Genomic DNA, 15,225 nt, shown 5'->3' with positions numbered 1-15,225 from the left:
TAAATAGACTATCAAGGGGATGAAATGAATTTTTATTCAACTACTGCTCCTCACGATCGATACAGAATATTTTTATTTTGCATAAAGATCCACAGGCTAATGACCAGTTCTGATCATTTCCCATGAATGCATCTTTATCATTTCCTTAATTGTAGAATGCGAAATTTGGAATCGAGATTTTCGACCTACAGCGGCGTCTTGGATGCAAGAACAATCTAATTGTTCCAGCTTCTGAAAAGAATCCAAGTTGTATGCTTCAATATTTAAAAAGTTGTCGCCTTTTCAAGATTGTCCGAATATCAGCGAGAGTCTCTGTAGTTCGTGATACTTCCTTTGTTTTTTTCGAAGGGAAAGGGCTCATAGGAAGCCGAGAAGGGTTCCAAGAGAGCTATAGATACCGAACTATATCTATGTAGAACAACAACACATTAGTATGCCCAACGATTTTCTTAGGATGCAAAGAGAAAAATTCCTTCAAGGGGATGTGATCTTGAGCTTGGGTACTCTTTACTTAATTGATTGATCGGATCGATTGATTTCCACGCGCGGTGTTTTTGCGCAGAAATTTCTCTATTTCCTCTTCGGAACGTGCTTGTTCAAAGTTCAACGTAAGAGGAATCGGCAGAAACTATGCGAATAATATTATTCTGTACAAGAATAATATGTGTCGAGATATAATGTATATCTGTATTTAGATAATACTGTAATCTTGAAATTCTATTTTTTAATCGGGATCACTTCATTCATTTTCGACTCCATTGAATCGATGACCCAGACCTAATTCGTGATTCCGTGCATCGCTGTTCTGCCACCTTCGTGTTTATCGACAGCTTCGGTATCGTCTGGCGCCATGTATGCTCCAGTTTATCTTTTATATTTGATTTTGTTGAAAATACTTCACGAAGAAGTCTCTGAAAAAAATGGGATCTACTTGTCGATGACCTCCTGAGTCTACTGACTCTATCGATCAGTTGATCTCGGGTGGCACTTCCTTTTTTGCAGTTAGCATCTACACCCTTTCGCAACGCTGTTTATCGATTAAGTCGACACGTACACGAGCGATAACGAGGTGCCGCACGTTATGATAAAAGTACGGAGCGTGAAAACAGAAATGTGTAATTCTACGCGGACATGTTTCCTCACTGATTAACGATACCCTGAAGGTGTCCGCGTCACTTTCCGCAAACACGGCTGAAACCGCGCGATTTTTGTTTTCGATTGTTGGACCGCGCGGACACGTGTGAACGAATACGAAACGTTTGAACGGGGTCTGTGTCGCGTCCGCGCGTTGCAGTCTGGGGATTGGAGCTTGGATGATGAATTTTCGGGGTCCGCGGATCTGCGACGCGTGATGACGAATCCGGCAGGCCGGTTCCAGGAATTCCTGAGCGGTTTCGCCCAAGACCGGCCGTGTTTCCTGGTATATCCAGCTGGCCATTGATAATCTAAATATAGACGCCATGAAGTCGGCCGTATAAGAGTAAAGCGTGCCGCTCTCCGGTGACCTCATGCGCGTTCCACGGGGTTATCGTGGGTGGTATAGCACTCCCGCCCTTATCGGTTATCGGTTCTCCCCGTGGCGACCGAAAAAACGTGTCCACCGCACCGGTCACCATGACGGTCTCACATTTTCTGGTATTAACACTCCGAAGAATGCTCCCTAAGGGACCTGATCACCCCAAAACATGACCCCCCTTGCACACGGATAAGATAACAAACGAATTCTATAACAGATCGATCCGGGTGGCGGGGCCGGGGAGGGGGGAGAGCGGTATTAAAAAGAAGAACCACACAGACATCGAGAAACAGAGAGGGAAGAAGGGGAGAGACAGACAGAGAGAGAGGAGAATCTCCGTGTAAACAGAGAATTATATTTTGTTTTCGGTCGAATCTGTGCACGAGGCCGGATGCTGATAGCGAACATCGCGAGCAGACTGTCTGCGATCGTGTCCTGATCTATGGATCGACAGGATACACACCAGCAGTGTTATCGATGATCGTAAATTGGATTAGGTTGGCGCCTAGCCTCTCTATATCTGTGAGAATCGTTCCTCGTTGTACGGGACACGAAGGGAAATTGATTAACGGACTCGGTTATCTTTCGTGGACCTTGAGGGATCTCGGATTTCCAGAGGCTGCACAAATAAATTATATAAGATGCACTCGGTATTCGGGATTTTCGATTATCGCGATGCCCCCCCCCGGTATCGGACATTCTATCGACTTCACGGAAGATCGATTATTCGCTGAACTCGGTGGCCCAGTAATTTTCCTCTCCATTTGTAACGTTTGTTTATGACTTTTAACGAGACAACGCGTATTCGCGCGCCGACCCAGCCGCAATCGCCACGCCGCCGGCCGCAGAGGGCGCTTTACGATTTTGAAGAAGTCCAGGGACCAACCGGAAGTCGAGGACGCGGAGACCAGGTTGACGGATCAGGTGATTCTCATCAGGTTCCCCGAGAAATCTTGGATCGTCTAATTCTAATGCATTTGGTAAATGTTCTGATTCTTGCGACGCAATTTCTAAGGAACTGTTCTTCAAATGGAGCTCGCAGGTGCAAAAAATAGTTTTCAGTTTCGTTCGATTAGATGGAACTTCGGAGGCCTACAGGGAATTACATAAACGACACAATACCAGTTCCCCGGTTCCCCTTACGGGACCGAGGACCGACGAAATTATTAATCGAGCCGAGATAAAGCATTATCTTACGTCTTACACCGATTTTCCCGTCCCTTCGGTTATCGCCTGTTCAGAAAAATTGATCGACTCTGTTTTTCATATCCGACTTTAAAGAAATCGTGGATTTTGTATATTTATTTCAACCACCCTATATGTATGTCTCTAAACACGAAGAAGCGTGATTTGAAGCAATCTCAAGCTACGCGATCTAGAATTCCAATTTAGCTCGTTCTCGTAACAATCATTTTCTGTTACCATTTCTCAGATAGTATTCTTATCTTGTCAAGCTGTTTCCCCTTTCTTTGTGCACACAAACGCAAACGAGTTTTATTAATTAATGAGAAGGGGGAGAAGAACCAGCGCACGTGAATCGCTGCGGCGAGATTCTGTTATGGCTATGAAGTATGGTATGAAGCTCGTGACTCATCGAGGTGTCGATAATCCGCGAACCAAATTAGTAAACAACTAATCGTTTGTTTCGTCGATCGTCGAGACTTTTCCGGTAAAAAGGCCGATTGTGAGTGGCGGGCAAGGCTATTTACTCGCTCGTTCCCCCTTTATCGAAACCGCGAATCGTCATAGAACACTCGATTCACGTTCTGTTTCAGCTGGTGGCTGCAAAGGGGGCCATATTATTTAGTCGCCGCGCCAACGTAATCTCGAGACGCGTTTTTACGAGACCCCATCTCGCGATACACATATCCGTGCAGGATTTTTAGACCTCCTACCCCCTGCAACTCGAGTGCGTTTATTTTAGGCCCCGAGGTATAAGGGTAGACCATTTTCCTGTCCCACGATTTCTCCTATTTGTATGCAAACGAAGCGATTCACCGTGTGAAACGACGATTCAGGCCAGAAATAGACTCGTGACACGAAGATTGCGGCCATAAACTCGTCTAAATCACGTTCCTGCTACTTTTCAAGCAAATATAATTGCATGATCGGTATTTCGGAACACGAGACACGAAGTCCCATCCTTATACCTCGCCTGTGCTACCAATCGTTCAAAAATCAACCCTTGAAAATTATACATTTCTTCCTAGCTAGAATAATTCCGTTCTATACTTAAATTTAGAGTAATTGATCAGATACCAACATATGGAATAATCAGACTGCGGATTTTTATACATTTACGTAGAAATTGGCTGGGTGAAATATAAAACAGTAAAAGATTGGACACATTTAAGAATATTGTAACGTTTTTTTTAGTGCAATAAGGTCATAAAGGGATCAAATCAATTTTTACTCTAGTTCTGCTTCCCACAATCAATGCAGAATATTTTCATTTTGCATAAAGATTCGCAGTCTAGTAATAATCTAAGCGATATTTTGAATGATGGTGACAATGGTTCAAGCTAGAAACGCACCGAGTGAGAGCCTTCGACTTGAAGATGGGTCCGCGACGGCATAGTGGCGCCAGGTCGATCGTTTTTCGCGGAAACGACATAGCAAACGATGGATTCTGAGCGAGATCCATCATTGCACTCGGTTTCCCGGAATATTCTCCGTGACCTGACACGATTCCCCAACGATAGGAAAGGATTGTTGACCAGCCTGGTGCAATCCGCGAAGAGAGATGCGAAGGAACGAACGGGCGGCGTCGGCTATTAATAAACGGCCGCCTCGTAAAAAACCTATTACCCGGCTGAGAATAATTGCCACAATAAAGATTGTCGTTTCAATTATAACGCGGGGACCATTAACGGCGGCGTTAACACTCGCCTTTTTTCCTCTCTTTTCAATTGATTGACCTCTGTGAACCGATGTGAACGTCCAAGATAGCGCGCGGACCCGTTCGCGCTTCTTCTTCAACACCGAGATGTGTCATGCACCTTATTGAATATCTCTCGTGTTTGTCTGAGGGACGGTCACCGTATGTACATAATGTATACGTACCACTATTCATACATCAATATGTCAGTATATTGTATATGGGCATACACGTAATAACAATAATAATAACATTGTACTAGAGATAAAGTTTCAGTTAAATATAGAACAACAACAATGCGCGAAACCGTCGACGGCATTTTCCGAATCTGCGGTCGGCCGAGATGGAAAATCATTCGACTGGACGGGGATGAGTGATGCAGACTATCTTCGGTCTCATCTGGACCTTGATGTCTTCCACTTCGCATGATTCGTTCGATTTCTTGGTAATTATTTAGAAAGAAAACACCCCTCTCCGATTCGGATGAAATTTAAATATGTTATAGATTTCGACATTTTCCTTTTAACATATAGGTCGCTTTTACTTTTCGAGATATTCGCAAAAGACTATTGCCAATACTGTATTGGCGGTATAAGGCGGTAGACTCCTTTTTCAAGCATTGCAAGGGTGCGGAATTCGCCTTCTGATTTCTCGATGATACAAACACAGGGTTTTTCAGTAGTCAAAAATGCTAGATGAAAGATCGATCTAGGACAGTCGTTCTTAAACTTATGTAGTCCGTGGCCCCCCTCTTGAACAACATTTTTTTTGCGGACCCCATACCAACCCTAGGCATTTTACGTAGTTCTTGAGACTTCATTTGAAACATGAAAATGTGAAAACATGAAACATTTTGAACATGAAATCCGTTGATGTCAAAATTCAACATTTTTTCGCGGACCACAGTTTAAGAATCACTGATCTAGGGCGCTATCTCCCTCAAAAGTCCTATTTTTTCGTTCACGAGGCGTAATTTGCATTATTCGGCAGCATGTAGCTATGAAAATAGCTTTTTTTTGGTATACACGCTGTGGAGATGAGAGAGAAAACAGGGTCTCACTCTGGTCATACATGTATAAGGTGTGCTTTCAATTTTTAATGACTTCGATTCAGAAAATTCAAATGCACTACCGTGCATCTAGATACAGTAATTAGCAATAGTTTGTTGCGAATATCTCGAAAAGTAAAAGCGACCCTCCTATATGTGCAAAGGAAAAAGTTGTTCAAAATTTGTAGCTGCATGACATATTTACAAAATCGGAGAGGAGTGCGTCTTTCTAAATAATTACCTAAACATTTACCGACTCGAATGAAGCCTTCTTCTCTCGAAGAGCATTGATCTCGGCACTTCGAATTAAAATCAAAGATCGCGGAAATGAGGAAATACATTTTGACATTTGCCGATTTGGATCCGCGCTGCGTTTGCATAACGTTGCTGCACGCAGAACGCGCATGTTCCGGGGAGCAACGTTCAGGGTGTGTTGTTCACGAACAGTTACATACAGCAATTGTGTAACCGGTTGTTTGCCAGCGGCGAGCTCCTCTGTGTTTGGGTTCGCCAATGGCTGTTTACGATGATACCGTGAGCGAATCCCGGATCGTCCTTCCTTTCGCGGCATTGAAATCCGCGGGGAACGTGCCCCGGCTCGTGACTTACTCGCCCGAATCTAGCGTTTGATACAATTATCGCTCTCTATTGAAATAACGGCAAGGTTAACGGTGCTTCAGGACTTCCCCTGAGGAGGAAGACTGATTGCGAGCTTGATAATTCACTCTACCACTCGTGACAATCTTCCAGGAGTCTTCAAGAAGAGGAACTTACCCTCATTCAAACACTTGATGCACCATTTACATAATTAATATTAAACTATTAGCTATTTTCAGGTTTATTCTAGTAAGTACATTCTGGCACATTCTGGTATATTCTATTATAGTATATTCTGACACATTCTGGTACATTCTGGGCTATTCTTGTATATTCTTATCCATCGTATATTAAATTTGTGCGAAATGTATAAAATTCGCGTGGCACTGAACGCGTTAATAACCACAATGCGTGATCGTACCGTTAGCATCCATCACTTGACAAAGAGAGCTCGTGTCGGCTAATTGAAGAGACTTTGCTCTCCTAGTTTGAACCATGATAGAGTCAGTTACATGACCATGAAAGCACCGTGCCCACCTAGAGGAGTAATCGTCAGGGAAACGTATTCGACGGAAGGCTGGCAACAGCACCGTGGATATTTTCTGTTTGTCGATAAGGGAGTCGTCGACACCACTGTCTCAGCGAGTTCGATCGACACAGACAGGTCGATCGCGGCGTCTGAACTTGGACCTCGCCGGCGTAAATCAGCAAAACAACCGTCCTCGCAGATTGCAACTATAATTGGATTTTTACGTTCGCGACGTGGCGCGCATTCCCCTATGCAATTTGTATCGGCCCCTATCGAGAAATTCCGCTGCGTAGGGCTCGCACTTGGTTCGTCCACAGACGAACACACGTTGCAAGTGGATGTATTGTGCATGTTCAGTAAACTTTTCGAATCTTAACCCTTAGCACTCGAGTGGCGATTCAGAGGCGCCACTAAAAATTGTTGTACTGTTATCCTAAATATTGTCTACATTATTAAATATGTCGGTATTTTCAATTTTTCTCGAGGAATTTTAAGAGAGAGAAAGCGGAATAAAATAGAATCTTATTTTCCGCAGTGGTAGCCTTTTTAGATCTGAGATAAATTAAAATCACACTAAATCCTGTCATATTTTATACCCTAGTAGTAGTTTCTGAAAATTTTCAAAAGCCATAATTGCATAAAGATCCGCAGTCTGCTAATCAATTGCTAAACATTTAACATTTGTACATCCGAACAAGTAGTAGAATGCACTTTTCTAAAGGGACATCTTTGACAACTTCTACAAGAAGCAAGGGAAAATATCAAATTAATAACACTCGAAAAATTGATTACCAGGATGCCCTGAATACGTCAGGCTGTTATTACAAATAGAGAGAAATTTGAAGAAAAATACGTATTCCTTGATAAAAAAAAAGAAATAATACAAAATGAAAAACATACTGCTCGTAAGTTTTTGGACAATTTAATCTTCCTTGGTTGTTCTAAATTCTAAAGGCATGCGGTTCTTCTTATAAACCTACTGTTTCAAACTTTCGGCCGGTAGTGTATACATTTAATTTTGCTGGGAAAAACTGGCCGATCTCCGTGGAGAGGTCCGATCGGTGCAAGTGCACGCGACGAAACTACACTTCCTGAATTGAAGTAGAAGGCGGGGGCGGGAACAAGAGGCTCCGAGCAACACGTGGAAGAAGTAGGTCTCGCCGCATCCGTCGAGGATCATCCTAATCTATGCTACCCGTACTTACCTCGTTGTCGTTGACTGATCATGCACCTTGCTCATGCACATTCCCCCCTGTGCTGCGGCGCGGCGTGGAGCCGCGTTAACGCACGCCGACTGACCTCTGCATTTACACGTACAACATGTATGTATAAAGTGTAAACGGTATATCGTGCAGTCGGCTCACGATTGACACACGACATCGGCCGTGATTACTCGCTATAATTGCCAGACACGCAAATCCAACGGGATCACACCGTCACTGGCCCGTCGTCTCTATTTTAGAGACACCGGCCCGGCCCGCCGCGCTGCGCCGCGCCACCATAAATTAGGCGTTCGTGTAGGACCATGACAGTAGGAGGACCTTCGTCAGTTCGGACTCGTTGTTCACTGTCCGAGGTCAATATCTTGATTTGTGGTCAGTTAGCGACGCGATATTTCGGGCTGAATTGGATCAAGAAAGAAATTAATTGGTTGGTCACCGATGCAACGCGCCAAATTGGAAAATCGTCGAATTTGAAGCCCATAGAAATTGGAAGATGCATCGAGATTGTTGCACCTTCTATCAGGTCAGGTCGTTCGGGAAGTCATTTCGCTTTCTCAAGGGAAAATGAAAGCCAGCTTTGTCACTTTGACAAGGCAGGAAATGCAATTTAAAATGAGGTTAAGTAACATCCTAGACTGCGGATCTTTATGCATTCATGGCTCATGGAAATTTTCAAAAATAGCCAGAATATAAAATTCGAATATAGAATTCAGTACGATTTTTATTTCTTTTGGATCTACAAAGGTTGTTCCATGAAAAAAAAGGATTATATTTCGTTCCACTTTCTAAAAATTTGTCCGTAAATATTCAAAACGAATTAACCTTCCGACCGACTTAATAGGTTGCCGGGTTGCCTAAGAAAAAGAAAATTTGACTTCGGCGGCGCGGCGGGTTACCACTTTCCTGAGCACAGCGGGGTGCCACGAACGGTTCCCAATAAAAGCGGTTGATGGACGTGCAACGACCGGGGCCCAGGCTTCTCGGAGCTGTCTATTGGACGCCGGTTATGACAGTCAATTGCGATTCGGCCTGGTGTCAGAGAAGCGTCGCGTCGCGTCCGCCGCGTACATTAAGACTAATGATCCCGGTGAATTAGATAGAGCTGCATTGTAAGCCGGGTGTGATTACGTCGACGGGGACTGAACTCGAAATGTCGCGGGTCACCGAGAGAACGGAGGATTTCATCTTCCGAAGTTTCGCTGATAGAACCGAAAATAATGATTCGATCAAGTCAGATCCTGACAGTCGTCGAACAATTATGTACGGTTCAGCTGGATGAACTCCGGGGCTCAATCACGGTTGACCATTTAACCGGGCCCGAACGAGGCAATAGGTGAATTAGATCACTAAGCAGAATTATTTTCGCCAATCATCCCTCCCGGACCACTCGAGGTGCCCGTCCCATTCGATCAGCGTAAACTCCACTATTAACCTGTTGAGTCTGGCCTGCGGTCGGAGTTGTGCTAATTTAAATACATTGCAGTTGAATTACGTAATTTAATTACGTCGTATTTCATATACACTGTATTTGAGTTGCATTGTAATCGCGTTACATAATTCGAACCTTTCGCTTAATTTCGTAATTGTATTTCAATCGTTAAAACGAATTACATCGTAATTTCATTGAATCAAGCGACTGGCGACTGAATTTAGAATTATGAAATAATTGAATTACTCTGTAATTACAATTCGTCAAGTAATTCAATTCTAATTCAACGCAACGCTGCCTGCGGCGAATGCCATGTTGCATGCTCGGCTCACCGTGCGATTGCAACTTGCAATACCGTATGCACTGATATTTGAATACCCCCCGAGGGCCTGGCCGGTTCATCCGAGAACGTTTTGCATTTCTTGCTTGACCAGGCACTCCGGAGCCGCCTTTCGCATTTATTTTCGTCGATACCGTAGACGAACCAGTAATATTCATGCACCAAATTTCTAGCGAAAGTAAAGTTCTCTTTTCGGAATGAATGAAATGCACGTTTTCAGGATGATTGCTTGGTGAATTTTCAGTTTGTGACCGTTTCAGCCTACGAACAATTATTATTTAAATATTGCAATGATTTACAAAACCGCTGAAATTTACTCGGATAGTCGCTGATTCAATTGCACTGACAGACAACGAGACCACCCCGTTCCCCTGGACACGCCGCGCCGCCGTCGCGTCGCGTCGGTGTAATAAAATCGTAACGCATGCAATAAGCGTGCACGACGTGTTCCTCCAGCGAGTACTAACCATCTAAATTGAATATGTAGGGTAAACTTCGAATAAACGTCCAGGCGATTGCCTTTGTTAACTGCGAGACACGGATTGACTGTGGCTGATCCCTAAGCGCCGCGCCGCGCCGCGCTCGCGATTCTGAGACAAACGGACTACGATTTTGATTGGCTCACCCTTCAGACTTAAACATTCTTCGTTATTACGCAACGAATTTATTCATTTACTGAAATTCTTCCTTAATTCCCTGTCATTCTTTTACAGTTGACACAAACGGCGACCATGGCTACAACATTGCAAAATAGAATATCAAACAAGAGCTGAATAATATGATAATATTCTTTTTAAAATATTCTACTACCTTGTAAGATAATATTTTCAGTATTTAGCTGCCATTCAGTTACAAAATCGTATAAACATCCAGCAGTCCGAATAATATTATTCTTTTGAAAATCCAACTACCTGGTAAGATAATATTTTCCGTATTTAGCTGCTATTCTTTACAAAGTCGTTTATAAAATCGCATAAATATCCGTCGGTCTGAATAATATTATTCTTCTCAAAATTCTGCTACCTGGTAAGATAATATATTCAGTATTTAGCTGTTATTCTCTCGTGCATTGACACGAACGACAGCAACGGCGCGACTGTTTTTTGAAAGGAACAATGAATGGTCCGGGGTTAGATGAGAAACGCCTGAAGCAGATACAGAAGATGAACGATATATTCCCGCACCATATGGTTACGCTCCTTCCGAGTTATTTATGCTAAAGTTGCGCCTCTACATTGTGCATCACGATAATTGTATTGCAGGCAATCGCTATTGTACATCGGCTCTGCCTTTCACGTACCGGGCGCGGGCGTCCGTACGATCGGTCGAAGCGATGCAACTCCTCGACCAAAGCTGCAAATCACTCGAGGAAACGTGATCGGACAATAGCGAACTTTCTCCGGTTCGGCAAAAATTCGACGCACAGTTGCTTGACAAGCAGCAGCATGATTCAAAACTGGTCAGCTGGAAATCTGTTCGTGCAATGCTCCGCGTTCAGACCTTGTTATCACCGGTGACTGTCTGAAATGTTGAAAAATTTTCGACAACTATTTATCAGATCCATCGATGCGATCGGGAAAAAATTTGTAACGGCAATTTCGAAAATTGTTCCTTTGTTACGAATCGCCCTGTAGAGGCCCCTCGGGCTCAGTATACCAGTTAATGTGGAATTATATTTTTGAAACAGCCTGTAGATACAAAAGTGCACTCTGTAGACCCTTGGGAACCCATAAATATATCGAGGGCACTGAATTTCAAAGGATCGTTATACCCGAAGATAAGATTTAATGAGCACAATGGATTTCGCAACAGTATATGTACTCGGTTTTTATTTGGCCGGAGGATGCGACAGGATCTCAATTATCGCAGTGGTCGCCGACAAATATGTTTGGCTCCGTAATTGCTCGTCTGCGCCTTTCTACACTCTTTTTTATTCCGCAATTACGATAAACCAGCTGGACACCGCACCAGGTCGTTAAAAATTATGTTTCAGTGCTCGCGGGCCTGATCGTGTTATTCGGCCAGCCTTGCACTCGTTTCTGTATTTTTATCGTTATTCGCATTCCATTTTCTATATAATTGGTTAGATGGAACTTTATACGACTGCAACATAAATCTTACCACGCTTATATTAGCTTGCCGAGTTGTCGTTGTTGTATGCGTCAAATCTTGTAATCGAATTTTAAACCACTTCCCGATGAGGTAGAGAGTTGAAACTTTAAACATAGCTCAGAACTGGATGACAATGCAATATTAAAAAACAAATTTAGAAAGAAACTATGCGTCTAGGAGAAAAAAATTTTATATTAATTTAATACCTCACCGCGCAACGCTCGGTAGTACGTCATCGCGTTCAGCGATCCCCACTCCGCGCGCCAGCGCTCCCTACTCCACTACGCGTTCCCACTCCGACTCATCCCCATTTCGCATCGAAGGAGCTGAGTGTGGTTGTGGTGTTCCGTTCATTCAGTTCCATTTCGGACAATTTCGGACTCCATCAAGAGACGGCATCTCTCGGATATCTTACTATTCCATATTACTATATCTTGCGTTCCATTTAAGAAAGACTAAAAAGTAGAAAATAAAAAAATATATAGAAGAAACTTTTTAAAAACCACACTTATATTAAAATGCACTAAAAAGGAGAAAATAATTTTTTTAGACATTGGTGACTATAAATAAAAGCGTGGAGCGCCCACGAAGATTACGCCAATATAGTTTAGCGCTCCACGCTTTTATTTATAGTCACTAGTATATCTAAAAAAATTATTTTCTCCTTTTTAGTGTATTTTAATATAAGCGTAGTTTTTAAAAAGTTTTCTTTTTATATGTTCAATACAATAACTACTTTAATGCAAAATTTGTATTTGCTACTGTAGTCGATACCTTTGTTTATGCTTGAAGTTCTAAATTTAAAGTTATCAGATTGTAATTACTAGACTGCGGATGTTTATGCAACTTTCAATTTTTGTAGGTAAATTTTAAGAAAGTGGAATTCAATGAAATCTTGATTTCAGTGTGTTGGTGGCCTCTGTAGATTTGGAATAAATAAAAATCGTACCAAATTCTATCGACTTTTACATGCAGGCAATTTTTGCAAATTTTCTAGTAACTAGTAAGTACTATACGCGAGTAATTAAAAGTGAACCCTTATGAGTTAACATTTACATCTTAGGTTTTTCGGCTATACATATGTTATTACCTACAAATAGCACAGAACAGTACAATTTTTATTTCGGGAAAACTGTGTAAAATTGACACGAGGGATCGACGAGGGTTAATTTAAAGGAGAACTGTGAAGTAATTCTTCGTGAACCGGAGAGAAATTATGCAGTGATTAGATTCTTTCGAAAACAACGATTACACAGTAGCTAAGGCTAGACTTTAGAATTGTTGTTTCCATTGATAAAGGGGTTCGCTCGGTATCGCGTTCAATAGAAATGGAGTAGAATGAGGTGATAATAGTACGACAATTGGCGTAACTGTTTGATCAGTCCAGGAATCTAAACATGTCAAATTATCGCTAATCCCCGTTCCTGGAACCGCGAGCGCAGTAAACAGACCTATAATCTCGTATCTGAGACGTGTTCTTTGTTCACGTGTCCTAGTCCTATATTCCACGTAAACAATATTCGCTATGCGATCATCAATATGGGTTAGGATTTGATAATAAAATATCCGGAATGAGGTTCTGCTCGAAACGTGATTCACGAGTCGCTATTAATAGTCGATAAATAAACGATCGACCACGGAGATTATAAATCATTACCAAACATTGTTTCTCAGTTTCGTTCATAGATAAGCGAAACTCTGGCTTCAAAATCAATGAAATCACATCAGTGAGCCGAATAGTTTTCATACCTACATCTCTTGATCGAACAAATGTTATACTGGGAGACATTGAAATGACACAATCTTTTCCAGAAAACATCAATTAAAAATGAAAAATCTTCTCGCCGCGCTATTTCAGCGTATGGGAAATCCAGCTATCAGTAGTATAGCTACGTCCCAGGTCAGACCGAAATTCCCAGAACGCACCGGGGTTTATACCAACCTCGTGACCACGTAAAAATTAAATGTTAAAATTGGTAGGTACAATTTAAAGCAGTGAACATATTAAAATGATTTCAGGACGTCAGTATTAGTATCAGTATTAATTTCAACTGTATAAGATAATTAGAAGAAGAAACATTTTCTAGGTGACCCCTGTTTTTTGCAATCGACGTAGAAACTTTTTATTTTGCATAAAGATCTTTTGCATAAAGAATACTTCTCTTCAAACGTATAATCGAACTTCGCTGTGATTATAAATCCTCGATAAATTCAATAATAATTTCGTACAGGCCTCGGTGAGTGTTCCACGTTGTTCGATCAAGGGGATTCCCGGTGTTGGCCAGTTCGCGCTATCTATGGATCGTCGAATGGCTCGCTGAGATATCGCTCCCCCGCGAGTTTCTAGCCCCAATTTCAAAGTGCAATCAACAAGCGCGATATCCTGGACGCGGTGCGGACCTAGATTCGGCCAGCTGCACGACCGCGTTTCCGTTCCGTTGCTTTCGGTCCGCGATCCGAAAAATTCCGTTGGCGGAAAACATGACAAGGAGATAGAGGATGATCGACAGCGAAAGATACCGAGAGCCCGCTCGAACTTAACCCCGTTTGCGCGGCTCCCGGAGGGCGACTTTTTTAGGTCGAAGTCTAATTCGAGATTTCCTCGCGATATACAGGGTGGGTCGTAGAATTCTCTCTCTCTCTCTCTCTCTCTCTCTCTCTGTCTCAACAATACAAGATCAAGTGTTCTGACAGTAGAAAGTCTGGACGGAATTTATCAATTTTTCATGTTCTCTTTGTGTCCCTCGTACTTCTATCCTTCTTCCTGTCTCGTAAGTAGACTGCGGATTTTATGCACTTATGTAGGTGTAATTTCAAATATTGAAACATTGCAATATTTTAAGAGTATGAATATATTTCTTGCAACTTAATAAAACCACTGAAAACAGAAATAAATCCCTGTTCGGTCCGTTGGCAGACTCGTCACGAAGATTCTGAACAGAGTCTAATAAATATGTATGTATGTTATAATTCGACTGCGGATTTTATGCATTTATGACAAAAATGGGTACGTACAATTTAAAATAAGGAGGTATTAAGAAGATTTAAGGCCATCAGTGAATTAGTTTCACCTGAATAAGATAATTAAAAGAAGAATGAATTTGTTATTTGGCTCCCGTGTCTTGCAATCAATGCAGATATTTTTTATTTTGCATGAAGATCGTAACAGGATGTAAACAGGAGCCAAGTTCCTGTGGCCGTAAAAAGTTGTGAGATCAAACACAATACGGCCAAGTTCGTTAGCTTAGAAATACCTCTTGCAATACTGAAAAAAAGCGTTTGTACAAATTAGTTTAAAAGAACGCTATTTAATTTTTAAAGTGTTACATGAAGGGCTAAATTAAATAGCGTTCTTTTAAACTAATTTTTACAAACGCTTTTTTCAGTATTGCAAAAGGTATTTCTAAGCTAACGAAGTTGGTCGTATTTTGTTTGAACTCACAACTTTTTAGGCTCCTGTTTACAGGATGTTTTTGTTGGGATTTCCTTTAAACCGAAATATGATCCCTTTTTGGTATCGCAAAATCTGCAGCCATTGGAGAACATACAGATA

Source organism: Lasioglossum baleicum, chromosome 14 (assembly GCF_051020765.1).
Source record: "Lasioglossum baleicum chromosome 14, iyLasBale1, whole genome shotgun sequence".
Classification (NCBI taxonomy): Eukaryota; Metazoa; Arthropoda; class Insecta; order Hymenoptera; family Halictidae; genus Lasioglossum; species Lasioglossum baleicum.
This window is presented reverse-complemented; position numbering follows the sequence as displayed.